Source organism: Mus musculus, chromosome 4 (genome assembly GCF_000001635.26).
Source record: "Mus musculus strain C57BL/6J chromosome 4, GRCm38.p6 C57BL/6J".
Taxonomy (NCBI): domain Eukaryota; kingdom Metazoa; phylum Chordata; class Mammalia; order Rodentia; family Muridae; genus Mus; species Mus musculus.
This window is the reverse complement of record NC_000070.6, coordinates 147,542,622-147,562,403: the sequence shown is the minus strand read 5'-3', so window position 1 is coordinate 147,562,403 and position 19,782 is coordinate 147,542,622. Positions and strand designations below refer to the sequence as shown.

General features: G+C 39.0%; 1 protein-coding gene across 1 annotated transcript in view; it reads right to left on the bottom strand.

Annotated features, from left to right (window-relative positions):
- Zfp985 (zinc finger protein 985) overlaps positions 1-9,127 on the bottom strand; it is a 31,925-nt gene extending 22,798 nt beyond the window's left edge. The window contains exon 1 of the mRNA NM_001014397.4: positions 8,978-9,127. The gene's annotated coding sequence lies outside the window, so the exon portion shown is untranslated. The remainder of the gene's footprint in view (positions 1-8,977) is intronic.
- Positions 9,128-19,782: the final 10,655 nt, after the last annotated feature.

Genomic DNA, 19,782 nt, shown 5'->3' with positions numbered 1-19,782 from the left:
GTGTCCTGGAATTGTTTTGTCTAATTGTATAACAAGAAAAGCACATCTTCCATTTCATGGAGACTGAACAAGAGCTCATTCTAGAATGGGAAGAATAACCCATGGGTTTACCTACTTCCACCATGAAGTCAATATGAACACTAGGGCTTCGACTTTAAATCTTGCAACTGACATTACCTTAAATACACACCTGATTCTGAATAGACACAATTCCACACGCTTGAGCCTTCCAGTCAAAGTTTACTATCACTTGTTTCATCACATCTGTTTTAAAGTATATAAACTCAAAGAGCAACATGCAGTGTGAAAACATTGGGACTCTTGAGAACTAGAACAACATAGCATTCTAGCCTAGCATTCCCTAGGAAAGTCTCTCAGAAATTGGATTCCTGTACTCTCTGGTGTATCTGCCTATTGTCACATCTAAGTGCTGTAACAATGTTTATCTCTTTCCAGCTGTCTTGTCCTAGCCCTTACCATCAAAAGAGGTGATATTATATTAGCATACAGTAGTACTAAATATTTATACATAGTTTAAAATCAGGAGAGCATGGAATCATATTTTTCAAGCCCTGAGAGAAAATAACTGGCAACTGTAATGTTAAATTCAGAAAAGTGGCTACAAGTATTGACAGTGTAAAACACATACTTGAAAATAGTATATATATATAAGATTAGACACCTTTTTACTCAAAAACCTACATAGAAAATAATCTAATGAAAATATGCACAAAAGAATAAGACATAAAATTTTCATGAGAACTTCGGAAATAAAACATTTTTTTGTAAGAATGAATGAATATAAGAACACTAGGAAATATTCCTCATGTACTACATAGTAAAGCTCTCTCCCATACAAGAAATGGAGACAATATGAATCATATTTTTGCCACTCACAATGCCCGCAAACCTTCTGGATTGCAAATGCTAAGGAATACAGTCTCGCAAAAAAAGATTTTCATTGACCAATCATCAAAGAAGTTCACAATAAAACTCTTGGTAGAAGTCAGAATAGATAGCACAGCTATCTACATAATGAAGACTATTATTTGTGAATCTTGGTTTACAGTTCAGAAAGAAATTCTGCCAAACTAAACTATTGTGTAGGGATATTAAAGCCTGTTCTGACTTAGGGTGTGGTTCAAGCACCTTGTTCAAGAACAAGGCGCACAACTTTAATCACTGTGATTGAATACAAGCAAGCCTTTAGGATTTGCTTTAATCCCAAACAACGAAAGTACATTTACTAAGTAGAAGGAGGTGCACATGTTTGAAAGTGTTGTCTAATTGAATGGCAGAAAATGTGAAATATCAGAGAAAGATCTTAGAGAACAGGATATGCCCAACACTCCTGAGGTGAGAGAGGAAGGGGAAGCTACTTAAGGGAGAAAAAGACAGTACAGGAAGAAGAGAATGGTAAAGGAATACAGTAGAGTGCATGGGAAGCAGTACAGTACACTTGAGAGAGTAGAGCCACAGAGAGGGAGAAGGACACAGTTTTACTGGGAGAGTTTTACAGAGTCAGATTGAAGAGGGAACATGCTAGGCACGGGCAAAGACAGAATGAGCAGGAGAAAGACAAGGAGTCAGAAGATTTAAAAAAAAGATTGCTACAGTTAATTTAAGGCCAAGCAGAGCAATTCAGTGTCTGAGAGCCAGGCTGAATGAGTCAGCTGGGAGAGTAGTTTGAGCCTGAACAGCTGAGTTGAACCATCCAGTTAAGAGTTGAAATGAGGCTGGGCAGTGGTGGTGCATGCCTTTAATCCCAGCACTTTTCTGAGTTCGAGGCCAACCTGGTCTTCAAAGTGAGTTCCAGGGCAGCCAGGACTCTACACAGAGAAACCCTGTCAGGAAAAAAGAAAATAATATTTTTTTTTTAAAAAAGGAGTTGAAAGGAACAAACAAGAAAGAGGGAGCTTAATCAGCAGGAAATCTCAGAGGCTGAAAACACTCTAGGACTAAATAACATTATTTAGAGGCTAGAGGCTTACAGGACTAGGCCATGGTAATTAGACAGAGGCAGTCAGCCTCCCAGACAATAATTATAATAGGAGAATAAAGGTTAGTTTTACAGTCCTGTGCAAAATCTAATACCACTCACTATAAAAGCTTTCTAGAATGTAAGGAGAGAAGAAACACACCTCAGAAAACAAATGGAAAGAGACTTGACACTAAACCAAACTGTCCAGAGAAGTGATTATTCCATCTTTTTATTTCATTTTGTGATATTTTCTTCATTTACATTTCAAATGTTAACCACTTTCCTAGTTTCCTCTCCAAAAATCCCCTGTATTATTGTGCCCCCCCCCAACCAACGCACCCTCTCCAGCTTCATGGCCCTGGTGTTCCCCTTTACTCTGGCATAGAACTTTCACAGGACCAAGGGCCTTTCCTCCCATTGATGACCGACTAGGCCATCATCAGCTACATAGGTAGGTAGAGCCATGAGTCCCACCATGTCTTTTCTTTGGTTGGTGGTTTAGTCTCAAGGAGCTCTAGGGATACTGGTTAGTTCATATATTTGTTCCTACTATGGGGCTGTAATCCCGTTCAGCTCCTTGGGTAATTTCTCTAGCTCTTTCATTGGGGACCCTGTGCACTGTCCAATGGATGACTGTGAGCACTTTTGTATTTGTCAGGCACTAATAGAGCCTCTCTGGAGACACCTATATCAGCCTCCTGTAAGGAAGCTCTTGTTGGTATCCACAATATAATAAGGCCAAATTAAACAAACTGCACCAGTGTGAACACAATTCAAGGACTTAAACTCGTGTAGACTGGACCGAAGACGTGATTCAGAAAGCAAGTGCATCTTCTGGAGAAGAACAACTCAGATCAGACCATCCACTCTGTCAACAAATATTGTGGATGGACTCTCTGATTGTAGCATTCAGAGTCCAGAAACTGCTATTCAAACTGGGGCAGGAGGCAGAGTTATCAATGGTCATACCCTGATTTGTATCCTGTGTGCTACAATCTCAATTTACCAGGCAAGGCTTGGCCTCTAATATCATAGTGGCAAGACTATCTGTGGGTAACAAAAGGCTTTCCTGTTCAAGCTGAGGCCGGCTCCTCAGGAAAAACATACATAGACTAAACAGAGAATCTGGCTAAAATCCAATAAAGAAGGTCACAGGCCCTGGGAGGGAATCCAAGACTGACATTTGCTTCATGTGTAAATGGCCCTTTTCAAACACATTAGCTGATGCTGATTTCAGTCTGGGTAAAAGAAACTTTGATTTCAATGGGCAACAGCAATTTCCCAGCATCAAAATTAATTAAATATTGACATGAAGTGACAGCTGACAGCACTGTCTACCATGGGAAATCCATATCATCACATCTAATATTCTTAGTGAAATCTTTCAGAATCATTAATGAAATAGAAGGTGGCAAAAACAAATTCATGTCCTCTTTGTACTGGTGAGCCCCACCCCACCCCTTGTTCAAAGCCTCTAACACATGTGGATCCTTCAATAGAGTCTCCTTGGCCTTTACCATCTAGGGCTCTTAGATTTATATTTATGCAGATTTGGCTGAGAAAATGGAGACCTGAAAATGGGAAAATGTCATTCAAAAAGAACCTGGACCTTTTCATGTGACAAAAATGAAAGATGCCAACACCAGGTGAAAGGATAAACATGAAGGAAAGAGAAGATGTCATGAGAATGTCTCTTTTTACCCTGAGGATTTCAGTTTACCCTAGAGTCAGTCACACAGTTAACACACAGAGTCCTTTTCCCAGAATCACTGAGGAACAAAAAAGAATGTAAGAAACCTATTGTGACATGCAGGATCCAAACCGTTGAACTTGTCCAACAAGAGATCGCTGAAGAAAGCCCTGAATGCAGGGTCTAAGCATTACCACACCTGCAAGACCTCCACAGTGCAGCACTCAACAAACCATGACTGTGTGGGGGCAAAGTGCTTTTCATGAAACAAGGAGTCATTTTTCTTAAGAAAGTGAGCAATTATAATTATTTCAAAGGTGCTGTTTAATTTTGTCCTAATCCATAGTAAGTTTTCTATTTATAAAAATAGCTTGGCCTAGAGTCATCCTCTCATGGCATGCTGGGCTGAACTTTGAAGGATTCAAGAATTCAGGAGGAAAGGCTAACTGGGGTAACTATTAACATATCAATGAAGACAGGGATTGGGATGGTGCTTTCTTGACTCCTGGTTAACTCTTGGCCTGACCTCTATTCTCCTTCTCATCTTCAATTCCCTTCACCCCACCTGATGAACTGGTTCAGTCTGGACCCAAAGAGTTAACTCTGAATGCTTTCTCCCTCCTGCTGAAATGCCAAAAATTAACCCCACCACCAGCCCAAGAACCAGGTATCTTCTTGCAGCTCTGCAGGTTGCATGACTTAGGAAAATAATAAAGCCTCACAGAAAACGACAAGGGCTTATAAAACTGGCAGTAGGAAGTGATCAAAGTCCATCTCTTGGTCAAGATGTAATATTTTAAAAAGCTTTCCAACATTGTAGAATTGTTTTTCTCTGACAACACTCAGGGTTAACAGAACCTACTATATATCTTCTCCTCTATTGTACATTGCTGCAATCCTGTCTTCATGTTTCAATGAAACCTAAGGGGTAACATTAATAACTAAGACTATGAAGACGCATCTCTGAATGCTGTATTTACATCAAAGACTGCATATACCTCAGTGTGAAACTAATGGAGACTATAACTTTGTTAGGTTAATGTTAATATTTACAGCCATATTATGGTGCTTTATAACGTAAATTTTCCAATTCAATGAAATCTCCACCGATCCCCCATATGACAAATATCTACAAAGCTCTCTCAGGATGCCTACTCAGTTCCCTGGAGAAAGGGACATGAAATGGTTAATGGAGGAACAGGGGAGTTAAGAAAGCATGAACGAATTTGATTTACAGGAGATTATAAAGGCTTTTGCAAAGACAAACCTCCCGGTATACAAATTCCAGATTCAGCCAAGGATCTACAAGGATACTTTAGAAAAATATTCTGGCAACCATAAAATTGATTAAAACATCACCATGAACCCAAGTCACAGGATCTCAAACTTCCTGACAATGGTAAGATATCCACAACAGAATTGTGAGAGTAGCTACAGAAAATGCACCCCTGCTCCACAAGCCTGCCCTGCTCCTGCCCATTTCCCAGCCCAACAGCTCCTCTGACCTGGAAGGTTACAGGACCAGCTGCTCAATGTCCTAGGAGGCCAGCAAGGAAGTTTTCAGGTTCTGCAAATACTAGACACTAGTCTTCCTCCAGAACTTCCTGACCACGAGGCAGCCAAGGTACAAGGAGAATGATGAAAAGGAGAAACATCCTGTCATTTCTGCCTGGTTCCTCAGAGCCCCTCCTTCTGAACCTGCCCAATATTGAGCAGCTTCCTGCAATTCTTCTAAGACCATCTACTTTAGGACCTTTTAATTAATTAGCTTCCCAATTCTTCACAGCAATTTTTATTGTTTTGGATTTTTGCTTGCTTGCTTACTGAATTCATTGATTGATTGGTTGATTCTTCGTTTTTATTTTGTCTTTTTCTTAAACTTAACTAATCATGCATGAAGCCCACCCTCCCCAGCAGGAACCACTCGTCCAACTCTGTTGCAGGCTGCCTTTCACACAACTTCTCTGGACCTACTCTGCACAGCTTCCCCACAATGTTGCTGCCAGACTAGACCAGAGCTGGATGTACTAGGACACTGCATCTGGGTTCTGAGAGTTTTACAGAATCAGACTGAAGAGAGAACATGCTAGGAACAGGTAAAGACAGAATGAGCAGGAGAAAGAGAAGGAGCCAGAAGATGAGAAAAGACTTCTACAGTAAATTTAAGGCCAAGTGGAACAATTCAGTGTCTGAGAGAAGAACTCAGCTCAGAGAAGAGTTTGAGCTGGAAAAATTGAATTGAATCAGCCAGGTAAGCATTGAGAAGGAATAAGAAGGTGGGGGGAGGAGGGGCTTATTCAGCAGCAAAGTTCAGAGGCTGAAAACACATCAGGCCTTAGATAATACTGTATGGAGAGTAGAAGCTTACATGACTAGGTCTAGGTTAAAAGATGTAGGCAGGAATCCTCCCAAATTACACTGACAATAGGAGAATGAAACTTACTTATACAGCCCTGTGGTAAAATGTAGACACTGCTCAGTATGAAAGCTCTCAAGAATAGAAGGGAAGAAACATACCTCAGAAATAAGGCAAACAGACTCAAAACTAATGCAACCAGTACAGAGAAGGTCAAAAATAATTATTCCACTCTAATGGGGATTAATGCAATACTGAACATCAATTAAGAACACAGGTCAAGGACAGGAAATTATTTAGAGTGTATAGAATAGGTGATTCAGAAAGCAAGTAGACCTTCTGGAGAAAACCACCAAATATCAGACCATTCACTCTCAACAGACATCTTAGACACCCTGGTGGGAATTTCCATAGTGAAAAAAACTGCTAGGCAAATTGGGGCAGGAAGCAGAGTTATCAATGTCTATACTCAGGTTTGCAACCCGCTTGCGGCAATCTGAATCTGCCAGAAAAGACATGGAAATTTTTATGATACTGGCGAGAATATCTGTGGGTAACAGAAGGTTTTCTGTTTCAAGCTCCACAGGAAAAAAAATCCATAGATTACAGTGAAAATCTGCCTAAAAATCCAGTAAGGAAGGTCACAGGCCCTAGGAGGGAATCTACTGCTGACATCTGCTTTATGTATAAATTGCCCTTGTCACACCCATAGCCTGATGCTGCTTTCAATTTGGATAAAAGAAACTTTGATTTCAATGGGCAGCAGCAATTTCCCAGGATCAAAATTAATTAAATATTGACATCAAGTGACAGCTGAAAGCACTGCCTTCCATGGTAAATCCATATCATCACATCTAATATTATTCTTTTCCAGATTCATTAAGGAAATAGAATCTGGCAAAATCAAATTCATGTCCTCTTTCTACTAACAGGTGAGCCCAACTCCACCCATTGTTCAATACCTCTAACATATCTGGATCCTTTGTGAGAGTCTCCTTGACCTTTAACCTCCTAGTGCTCTTAGTGTTGATTTACAGTTATGGAGATTTGACTGAGCATATGGAGACCTGAAAATGGGTAAATATTGTTTAGAATGAACATGGAACTGTTCATGGAACAAAAATGAAAGATGTCAATACCCGAGAAAAGGATAAACATGAGGAGAAGATATCAAGAGAATACCTACTTTTCTCTGAGTATTTCATTTACCCTAAAGATGTGAGAGTCAGTCACACAGTTAACACACATACAGTCTTTTTCCAAGCAACACAGAAGAGGAGGAGGGAAGACTGGAAGAAAATTATTCTGATCCAGAATCCAGACAGTAATCCAGTAAGTAAGAGTTCAAAATTATTCAAAAGATGCTGTCTAATTTTGTCTTAATCCATAGTAAAAGATGGGCAGTGGTGGCACACTCCTTTAATCCCAGCACTTGGGAGGCAGAGGCAGGCAGATTTCTGAATCCGAGGCCAGCTTGGTCTACAAAATGAGTTCCAGGACAGCCAGGGCTACACAGAGAAACCCTGTCTCGAAAAAAATCAAAAAACAAAAAACAAAAAAAACACAAAAAAATCCATAGTAAATTTTCCACTTATTAAAATATCTATTCCTGAAAGCATCACTGCACAGCATGCTGGGCTGAACTTTGGAAAAATTCAAAGAAATTCAGGAAGAATGGCTACCTGGGGTACCTGTTAACATATCAATGAACTCATAGTTGGATAGGTGCTTTCTTGGCTGCTGGTTATCTCTTGACCTGCCCCTCTATCCTCCATCACATCCTCAATTCCCCTCCCCCACACGATGGTCCTTTTCAGTCTGGACCCAACCAGATATCTCTGAATGTTTTCTCCCTCAGACTGAAATGACAAAAATTAACCTCACCATCAGCACAAGAACCAGGTATCTTCTTGAAGTGCTGCAGGTTGCACGTCTTAGGAAAATAATAAAGCCTCATAGGAAACTACAATGGCCTAAAAAATGCCTGTAGCATGTGACCAAAATCTATCACTTGGTCAGGATGAATTATTTGATAAAGCTGGCCCACATGGTGGAATTGGTTTTTCTCTGGTGACACTCAGGGTTAACAGAACCTACTATATATCTTCAAGTCTGATAATCTGTCTCACACACATTCTCTATGAATGATTATTATTCACCTTACTGCATTTTCTTTTCAGGGTCTTTTTTCTTCTTTTCTTTTCTTTCTTTTTTTTTGTATTGTATTTATAACCACCTATTAAATTCAATTTTCATATGATTGTCCTCATTTCCTTAAGGAAATTTCCTATGTTGTCCTCATTTCCTTAAGGAAATTTCTCCTCGCAAGTACCTTGCTGCAATCCTGTCTTCATGTTTTATTCAAACCTAAGGTGTGACATTAATAACAAAGCATATGTAGACACATTTCTCAAAGATGTATTTACATCAAAGAATACATATACCTCTGTGTTCAGCTAATGGAGAATATAACTTTGCTTGGTTAATGTTAATATTTACAGCCATATGATGGTGCTTTATAAGGAATATTTTCTAATTCTATCAAATCTGCACTGGTCCCCATATGACAAATATCTACAAAGCTCTCTCGGGATGCCTACTCAGTTTGCAGGAGAAAGGGAAATGAAATGGCAAATGGAGGAACAGGGGAGTTAAGAAAGCATGAATGAATCTGAAATCGAGGAGCTTTATTAAGGCCTTAGCAAAGACAACCCTCCCAGTATACAAACTCCAGAGAGGGCCAAGGATCTACAGGGTTGTTTTAGAAAAATATTCTGGCAACCATAAAATCAATTAAAACATCACCATAAACTCAATTTACAGGATCTCAAACTTCCTGATAATGGTAAGATATCCACAACAGAATTGTAAGAGTGGCGACAGAAAATGCACCCCTGCTCCACATGCCTGCCCTATCCTACCCATTTCCCAACCCAAGAGCTCCTCTGACCTGGCAGGTGACAGGACCAGCTGCTGAATGTCCTAGGAAGCCAGCACAGCAACTGCAGCTTAAGGAAGTTTTCAGGTTCTGCAAACACTAGGCACTAGTCTCCCTCCATGACTTCCTGACCACGAGGCAGCCAAGATACATGGAGAAGGCTGGAATCGCGGAACTTCCTGTCACTTCCTCCTGGTTCCTCAGAGCCACTCCTTCTGGACCCGCCCAATACTCAGCAGCTTCCTGCCATTCTTCTAAGCGTACCTCCTTCAGGACTTCTTAATTAATTAGCTTCCCAGTTCTTCAGAGCAATTTTTGTTGATTTGGATTATTGCTTGCTTACTTGCTTGCTTGCTTGCTTACTTACTTACTTAATTCATTGATTGATTTTTTGATTGATTGATTCTTCGTTTTATTTTGTCTTTTTCTTAAACTTATCTAATCATGCAGGAGGCCCACCCTCCCCATCAGGAACCACTCCTCCAACTCTGTTGTGGAAACACAACTTCTCAGCACCTACTCTACTCAGCTTCTCAAAAGGTTGCTGCCAGACTAGACCAGAACTGAATGTAGTAGGACACTTCACCTGGGTTCTGAACCCTTCAGATACAACGGATCCTGCCTAACTTCTCACATTGTGAGTCTAGTCTAAAAATGCACACAATTAAGCAGTCCCTCTGAATTCTGATGCTCAATACCCAAAACAAAGTAAAACTAAGACAAAATGTCTTTGGCTCAAACTATCAACTGTGCATGTATCTTAGAAAGAGAGCAATTTACATGATATCCTAGGTAAAGAATTGAAAACCCAGAGTCATGATCAAATAGATCAAAGTGTGTAAGCCACATATATCAACTGAAAGAGGACAGGAACAAAATGATTCGTGTGCAAGAGAATAATAGCAAATGCCTGAAGGAAAGGAGGACAACATAGGATATGAAAATTGAGTTCAATATGTGCTTAGAAATAAACAAGGAAAAGAGCCTGAAAAGAATATGCAGTAAGGCAAATAATAATAACTCATAGACAACGTGTGGGAGACAGATTATTAGACTTGGACAAAAGGTAGAGGAGCTGGATACCTTAGTCAAAGAAAATGATGAATTAAAATGATGTTAGGTTTAGGCAAATATTTACTGCTTGAAGTGTGAGGCAATAAGAAAAATCCCTTATAAAAGTGTCTAGATTTTTGTCAAAAGAAAGAACAAAGAAATGAAAGAAGGAAGGAAGAGAAGAAGGAAGGAAGGAAGGAAGGAAGGAAGGAAGGAAGGAAGGAAGAAAGGAAGGAAGGAAGGAAGGAAGGAAATAGAAAGAGACCTACAATACATACTGCACTGTTTAGCCATTTGCTCATAGAAGATTCCCTGATTGTGCTCTATAATACTCTATGTACACCCATGCATATCTTCATAGGCTGGGGAAAGCAGACTCGAGAATTACCCAATTCCCCTTAGAGAATATGGCTGGAAGTCAACTCTTTTCATGAAAGTAATGAGTTCCAGGATTCTCTTGTGACCTCTGAGGTTCAAAACCTGTTGTGATGCATGTTAGGTTAAAATGGATTCTAGGCTAGCATGGAAGTGAGAGCTCAGAAGCACAAGCCCAGACCTGATGGTCTTTCTTTAAAGAACAGGGTTCTGAGCCCATGGACACCTTTCAGAATGCAGGGCTACTTGTTACCCATTGTGGTGAGTTTTAAATTTTCCCATATTGTGCTTATGCAAAAAAAAAAAAAGAGAGAGAGAGAGAGAGAGAGAGAGAGAAATTATGTCACAAGTTAATTGATTCTGCATATGTGAACAGATTAAACACACTGGTGATTAATAATGCATCTGAGTTAAGGAAAGAATCAATAGCCTTTCCCTCAGAGGTAATTTAACTAACTGTGACTCCAAAGTTGAATTTGCTACTTCCTCTTATCTGAGCCTTCCATCCTGTGTGTCTATTCAGTTAATTTAAATCTGAAACTTGTGGAATACTGCTTGTGTATCTTTTTCTTCCTGTGTGTCTGCCTTCTGTCTCCGTGTTTGTGTCTATCTGTGTACTCTGTATGTATGTCTGTTTACATTTTTTATCTCCATTGCTGGTCTTAAGAAAGACCTTTGCAATATTTTCAGGAACATCAAGAAAACCCCATTACATGGGGAAGGAATGGTATAGTATACAGAAATCTTTAACAGAGTTTTAAAAAGGAAGAGGTAACTGGCTCCAAGTGATTACAGACATCACCTTTTATCAATCAGTACACATAATGGTATATTCATTTTGGAAGGTTGCGCTAAGCCTCTGCATTTCATGATTTCAGCAAATGACACTCAGGCAGTTTCTGGACATGCCTTGAAAAAGTACATAAATTACCATTGTATCAATAAATTATCTTTGCACCAATGCATCACATTAGGTTTTAAAAGTTAATAACAAGAGAAATACAAGGAAAATAATGTTTGTTTTTACATTGTTCTTTGAAAAAAAATGCAGGCCGGGCGTGGTAGCGCACGCCTTTAATCCCAGCACTCGGGAGGCAGAGACAGGTGGATTTCTGAGTTCGAGGCCAGCCTGGTCTACAAAGTGAGTTCCAGTACAGCCAGGGCTACACAGAGAAACCCTGTCTCGAACCACCCCCCCCCCCAAAATGCTAAACCATAAAGTTGAATACACAGTAAAACTGCAGTTTTAAATCTTAAATATCTTCAAATAGCACTAACTATGGTTGTAAGGTCCAAGAAAAATCACCATCTATTGGAAGGTAAGAACTTTTGTACACTGCAATGCCACACTTGTGGTTCTGCCAATGCATAGAAAAGCATCATGGTACAAGATTCCATGGAGTTTGGCTGGCTGTATTCTTAGTAAGATGTTTGGAATATTTTTTTTTAAAAGCAAACCAGCTTACAAGTGTATGAAGGTGATTCTAATGAAGTCTCTGAATTCTGAAAGAGATGGAGTTCCAGTTGATCTTGTCTTTTCCACTGGGTTTTATCAACTGAGTTTTCTACAAAGTGGTTTCATAAAAATAAGCAAACACTGCAGGGCATTGACAAAAAAGGTGTTGCTTTTTACAAACTGACAATAAGTCTTCATTGCTAACTAGCAGACTTACACTAGTCACTGTGTATGAAGAGGTCAAGCTGGTGCCTCCAAGAATATTGGCTCTTATGTTCCCCAGTCCTCGTTATGGGAAGGGCTTTGCAAGATACAAAAAGTGAAATATATACACAGAACCAACCAAAAAGACATTGATCTAAGATTTGTCCTTCCTCCAAAATATGCTAGGTCAATGATGTCATGAATTTATTGTGAATAACCAATCAATATCTAATTTGACTTAAATACCCAAAGCACCCTTGTGAAAAGTTTATATGTGTATGTATATATATATATATATATATATATATATATGTTGTGTCTGGCCAGCAGACCACAACCTGGGTTCTAGCCTGGAAAGGCATTTTGGAAACCTGGAAGAGAAGAGGGGCTAGGTGGCGAGAGAAAAGAATGTAGCCACGACAGTTACTCTGATCAAGGCTCAAATTTTATTGTTGCGACACTAGTTATGAAGGAAGGGGGAGGGGACCCGATTCCCGCCGAATAATCTCTGGTCCAGTAGAAAGGTGCACGTGTGTGGCTCCGCAGTTTCCAGCAGTGGGCGTGGCAGAACGAATGAGCAGGAAGCTCCACCCCGAGCAAGCAGGTTTCAGGCTAGGGGAGGGGAGACTACATCTCCTCCCTTTTATTAACAAAATTTAAAAAAAAGAAAAAGCTGGCCTGAGGGGGGAAAAATTATCTATTCTCAATAGTTCTGCCTGGAATGTAGGGCTAAAGAAAAAACTTGCTTTCATGGGATTCCTTAACTTTTCTTATGGTAAACTGTATCTGGCTAAGACTGTCCTTTCTTATCTTAGTAAACAACTAACTGAAAAGCCTGGAGCTGTAGGCTCTGACTTTATAATGCTAATTAGTACTTGGTAGGTAACTTTCTAGTTGAATTTTAAGTAGGGCGTTGGAACTCTGGCTAAGTTTGACTGAACAAATGTGAAATACACTATAATAAGAATAACACTAAGTTGATATTCCTCCGCATTTTTGGATGATAGGTGGGAAACAGGGAGAAGGAGTTCGACCGGCTCTTGTAGTACAAGGACAATTGGCTTTTTTATTTGGATGGGAGGCAGTGAAGGGCTTGCCCTTTCAATAGTACGTCTCCAATCTCTCTCCCCCCTATTAATTAAGTTAAAATAAGGCAATGCTTAACTGAGGTGATCAAATGATTTTCTCATAGATGAGTGGGCTTTTAACCTTGGCTTGGGTGGACATGGGTACTGATAAGACCCACACCTGTGGCTCTGGGTATCTTTTGGGGAGGTGAGGCAGAGCCGAAAAATATTTTTGATTTTTAACCAAAATATGATACCAACCTCTTTTAAACCGGGTTTATCTCACAGGAAACTCAGAAATGGTCAAGCTGGACCTTTTCCTGCAGTGCCTCTGCACCAAGTGATGCCCATACTGAATTTGTACAATCACAAACCAGTATGCACAGTTCTGAGTGCTGTGCAGCTCCTAAAGGAGAATTATCAACCTCAGATTTAGCAAGACCTAGGCAAGAATTATGTCGTTAGTAACACCACGATTTGTGGCTAAAATAGGAGCTGGAAGTCGTTCCTCCTCATCCCTGTATTTTTCACAGCCTAAGGACACCTTGCAGTAACAGCAAGGGTGAAAAGCCAGAGGTCAGCTAAGGGACTAAGCCTGTCTATCAAAATAAAAACCAATTTTTATTAATATAGAAATATCTACTTTTCTAGCCCTCTAGGAAAACCTAAATTTTTAACTCAGACTGAAAGCCACGTGCTGGAAATGTCCTTGGAAAGGAGATAACAGTAGCCACCTGTGTGTTCTAGGGGGGCGGGGATGCACATCTGCGGGTCCGCCTGGAGAATGTTGATTTACCTGTTTGAAAGACAAAATCTCGACAGTGAGAAAGTAGGAAAGCAGAACTTCTTTTGGGGAAGTCTAGGTACTTTATTCAAATGCAAATTGTAAAGCTGAGGCTAGTCTCTGGCCTCCTGTCAGGAGCTGGCTCAGAGAGTAGCTTTTTTTGGAGTCTGAGTCCTCAAGCCGACTTTTAAGCAAAAGAGGAATTTTAGTCCTTAAGGTGATACTTTAGAAGATTTAGAATCTGTGTTTATCTGAGGAATTAATTTTTTTGGCAGCCACTGCGCTCCATCTTCATCTCGTGAAAAAACACAAACTGAGTCCCTACCCCAAATTAGAACTGGATCTGGACCCTTCCATTTGTTAGTCAGGGGGTCCTTCTATTTTACCAATGTATTAAGTGACCAATTGTTCTTTAATAGCTTTTTCTACTAGCTGTAAGGCCAGCAATCCTTCTGAGGTTAGGGATCTAGGGGAAGTGGGGGATGTGCTCTGAATTAACTTTGTTAGGTAATTTAGAATATAGGAATCTCTAACATTGGACTGAATATTAGACCAGTCTAAGATTGTGTTAGAATGGCTGGTCACACTGAAGAAAAGAGAAAAATCATTATGACTCTATTAAATGACTAATTTTATTAAGTCTGAATATACAGTCTCTGATGTACTATTGTCATAAAGTTAAAAGGCTAGAAGCTAGTCTAAACTGGAAAAATGACAAGTAAGGATGGATTTAAAACATGAATTTAATTTAGTTTTTTAGTCAATTTAATCAGGACATGAGTCAACTTACCTACCAGCTCGTCACACGAATTTACTAATATGCTTCTGCAGTGTTCTGTGGAGAAAACCTGTTTTTTCCTTTTCTAATAAGGTAGTTGTTTTAGGATTAATCTATAAGCCAATAAGTAGATCCCTTTAAGATACTATAAAGCATTTATTAAACTCTTTGACATTAAAATATTAAATTTTGAAAATAAAGGTAAGACTTCAATAGTGTGCATGGGAATGCACTAAATAGTATGCACGGGGATACAATTTCTCTCTTTTTTGTCTTTTAAGAAGTTAAAGTTTTAAAATTTTACAATATCTAAACTTTTGAATTAATAACTAGTTGACAAAACACCTTAAACACATGGCTGTAAAGGGGCAGTGACTAATTGCACTTTCAATCAATTTTCTTAAGGAGCAGTTGTAACTAGAAGGCTTGCAAGGTTATTAAGAGTCACATGTGCATAATTTATTTATTTATTAACTAGAAATATGCATAAGCAATTGTAAATTTGAGAATAGTATCTGAGGGATGAACAATTTAAGCAATTGCGAGCTCAAAGATATGGCATTGACTATTAATATACAAATTAAGGTTTGATTGTTCAGTATTTTAAAACACCATCTACAGCACACAACTAGATCATCTGTGCTGGAACAGGGGAAACTGTGTCTTAAGACTCTGCCCCACAGAAGCTAGTTGGGCCCACGTGGGCCAACGATTGGCTGGGAGGATGAGAAAAATGACTTTACAGTAATGTTTTTTTTTTGGCCAAAGAATTGTTTTGGGCACAACCAATTTTTAATTACTAATTAATAACAATTATAAAAGCTTTATTTTTTGTAGAAACTTTTGTAGTAAACTAAAACCCTAAGTAATAAAAGGATATTGTCTCTGAATCTTTTGGGTGAGAGTAAGAATTTAAGGTAAACTTTAAGAAGCATTAGTTAATAAAATACTTTTTACTTAGGAAACAATATACACTGAAAGATTAAAACTCTTGGCTTCTTGTATAGAAGCAGAAACAATAAAAATTTTTCTTACATAATGTAAAGTTACATTAGCCATACCTAGAGGCAAAATTTTCTAGTGGTTACAGTTCACTAGAAGCAAAACTCTTTGAATTAAAGCATTATTTTAAACATCTGAATAGATCTGTAACACTGTTAAAAAGAAATTTTCTAGAACACGGGGAAAAACTTTCTCAGGCACTGTTTGCAAAACAAAAGAAAGGCCACAAGCCGCTCTGGGGCTGCCCAGAGTCCTGCATTGACTCAAACGTAAAATACTTTTTAATCTGAGCATCTTGGCCCTCCTGTAATAAGGACCGATTTTAGAGGAACAATATAACTGTCTACGCCTCTAAATTTTGATACTCTTTTTTAAGATGACTTACAGTTAAAACGATTTTCACAACTTTAGTGTTGTGAAAAAATTGTCCGTACTGCAGTTTCCTGCCAGGCAGCAACTATAACCAAACTGTTTGTCTAATCTATTTACAAAGACAAACATAACTAGATAACTCTGTCACAGTTTTGTATGAAGTGAGCTGTATGAGCGCTCTCATAAGATGATTACTCTTGTAATTATCTTAATTACAGTATACAGGTGAATTAAAGATCTTAAATTTGAAATCAAACTGCAAGCTGCAGTCAATGGAACAACAGCAGTTTTAACCATAATTTTTAAGTTTTTTGTGCAAGGTTAGGATAATACCTATAACCTTGGGAAAGCAAAACCCAAGTTTAAAACAATTTATTATCTTTAAAATCAATATTAGAAGCATTACTATCATATTACGAAGTTTGGATGTCAATTAATACCTATGAATACCTATTAAAGCAAGCTTTAATGCTTTAATAAAAAGGCATTGCTTTAAATCTTATTTTAAATTTTACTATTTAGGATACGAACCACATTAATTATTACCTAAACTAGAAATATCTTTAGAGACCCAGCCTCTTGGGCTGCCTTATGCCATGTGTCGGAAGGACTCTAAACTTGAGTTATCAAATTTAACACTAACCATCTGTAGCAATGTAACAATTATTAATCTTAACCAACAACTTATGAGCTGAATGTGAAGACACTCGGAGCACATTACTAATAAAAAAGAACCAAATGAAGCAGTTACATTTAGACCAATCAGAGAATAATAATTTTTGTAGCTACAATCATAGAATAAAAAACACTTTACCATTGTCAAACACATTAATCATGAACCATTTATTAGCTTTTTTACTCCGAAACTTAGAGGCTGTGCACTCGCCTTTATTTCTTAAAAAGAACAGTTTTTCCAGCAGGGGCCCTCCCGCCACGTGTCTGATTCCTGGATGAAACACGTGGCAGCTCTCGGCTTTGCAGATAAAGTTTTTTATACCATCTTTATTATCTAACACAAAACATAGAACATTCATTCATACAGACTGGACACGAACATACATGAATTGAACACGAGAACAGATTGGTGCACCGGACATTAGACAAGACACAAAAGGGAACAGAGTACTCCTGCTATAAGGCCCAGAGAGATATTTCTCTCTGCTTTTTGGGACATTTTCCTCCCTTATGATGCATTTTTTATTAACTGGGGCAATCCGCCTATTCCTTTTAATAAACCCTTTCTTTTCTCACACCTCATGTAGCTTCGGAGAGCTACGGCCTACCGCCTATTACCCAGCTCCTCACTGCTGAACCTAAGTGAACCAGCGCTCGGGTTTAACGCTGTCTCAGCTTAGCCCATACCTTCTCGGGTATGCATTTCCTTTATCCTTTATTTTATGGAGCTCCGAACCAGCAGCGTCTCTTCCAAAAATCCTTTGCCGTTTCTCAGCCCCACGTTGGGCGCCAATTGTTGTGTCTGGCCAGCAGACCACAACCTGGGTTCTAGCCTGGAAAGGCATTTTGGAAACCTGGAAGAGAAGAGGGGCTAGGTGGCGAGAGAAAAGAATGTAGCCAAGACAGTTACTCTGATCAAGGCTCAAATTTTATTGTTGCGACACTAGTTATGAAGGAAGGGGGAGGGGACCCGATTCCCGCCGAATAATCTCTGGTCCAGTAGAAAGGTGCACGTGTGTGGCTCCGCAGGTTCCAGCAGTGGGCGTGGCAGAACAAATGAGCAGGAAGCTCCACCCCGAGCAAGCAGGTTTCAGGCTAGGAGAGGGGAGACTACATATATATATATATATATATATATATATATATATATATATATATATATATGTGTGTGTGTGTGTGTGTGTGTGTGTGTGTGTGTATGTGTGTGTATACATGTGTATACATATATACATACATACACACATATATATACATATATAAATACACACACACATATACATATATATATATATATACACATTGCATATGTACGTGAGTGTAGTGGGAGTACTGGTGGACACACCAGTGTTATAAATTGTGAGAAGGAGGTTTCTATATAATTTAAAGCATAGGCCTTTCATTGGAGCAGTCTACCAATAATCATTTAAATTTCAGACTATTCAAGCCTATGACCTCATGTGTAGCTTGCTCTTTATCTCTGCCCCTTTTCCCATTTATCTGTGCTCTTCTCTGTCTCCCATTAAATCTTTTCCACCTCCTTTCTCTTCCCTACATCACTTTTTCCATCCAGAAATTCCACCCTCCAATTCTTGTCCCAGAAATAGAATGTTAGGTTTTTTCTTACAAGCAATCAGGTGTGAGACATCTTCAGAATTCTGTGGATTACCTCTAGACATAGAGAGCTGCCTGCCATTCAAATACCTCAGCAGGTGTGGAGACAAGTATTTACAAATGTAAGCCTGGTGATGGGCCATAGAAATGACAATATCAAGATCCTGCTAGCACTTAGTTCTCTACCAATATAGCAATAAACATTTAAAAATACACAGACACACCTGCATAAAGTTTAGAAAATTAACTTCAACCCATGTGGAGAGTTCAGAAAGGCCAAAAGAAGAAATTGGGGCCCACAGGGTGGAAACTCACTTTGATTTAGAATAGTCTGGCCTCAAATGAAGAATAATACACCTGCCACAATATTCTGATTGCTGGGATTATGCCAGCAGCACTTGCATGTTTTATGTCTATAGAGTCAAGTAATGTAATCACACTTTGTATATCTGAACAACAAAATTTATATTCTTTAAAAATATTTGACTGTCTTTCTATTTACACTAACACTATATTAACATCTTAAGAACTAGAAACATCCATAAAATTTTTTTTTTCTGTAGAGAGCAAAAGGACCTTGTGGTCAAAAATAAGCTCTAAGGTAACCAGGAGCATAAAACCACAGAGTTCTCTCTTTAGTGGAAGAGAAGTACACTTTTTTTCTGACCAGAAGTGAGGGAATGGATGTAGTAAGTGGCATGGTAAGCTGTGCTAGATGTAGTGCCACAAAACACCTGCAAGTCCCAAACTATAAAATTGTCCCAGACAATCTTCCCTTGATCATTGTTTCTCAGGCAATACAAACACGCCTTGCAGGAGTTGTGACATGTATCTTGTAGCTTGGTTTCCTCTACACTGTATGCTTGATTCTCCTCTAGGCCCTTTAGTTTTAGAATCCAAGAAAGACTCACATAGACTTTGCAAAAGACTTTTGAGGTAGTCACACTTTCATCTTCACTGTGCACAGAGGATTGAGACAATTATTACCAAGAACTTTCTTTCCAAAATTATACTGTGCTTAATTATTCCTAAAATGAACCACCCTGGGGTCAGAATCTAAAAGTTACACTCAACATTGTCTACAGGGAGAATGGATAGCATACTTACTGGTTTTAACTACTCAGAAATCCCTAAGTTTGCTCAAGCTCAGAACATAAAATACCAGCAATCTCCAACCGCAGATATTTCCAATCCTGAAAATCCATCACCTACAACTAAACCCTATACAAAGCCTGCCTCCCACTCATTTCTCTTCTGCTTCTCACCTGAGCACAGGCAGGCTCCCTCCAGTGTTCTTCCCAGTCATTATCTTGTGTGTGGTCAATGGTCCCATGGGGCTTTGTAGTTTATCTTGACTTCTGAGTACCAGGAGACTTTTTACTTCAGATGTTAACACAGGCACTGGGAAAGATTTTCTCTGAGTGCTGTATGAATTTCATT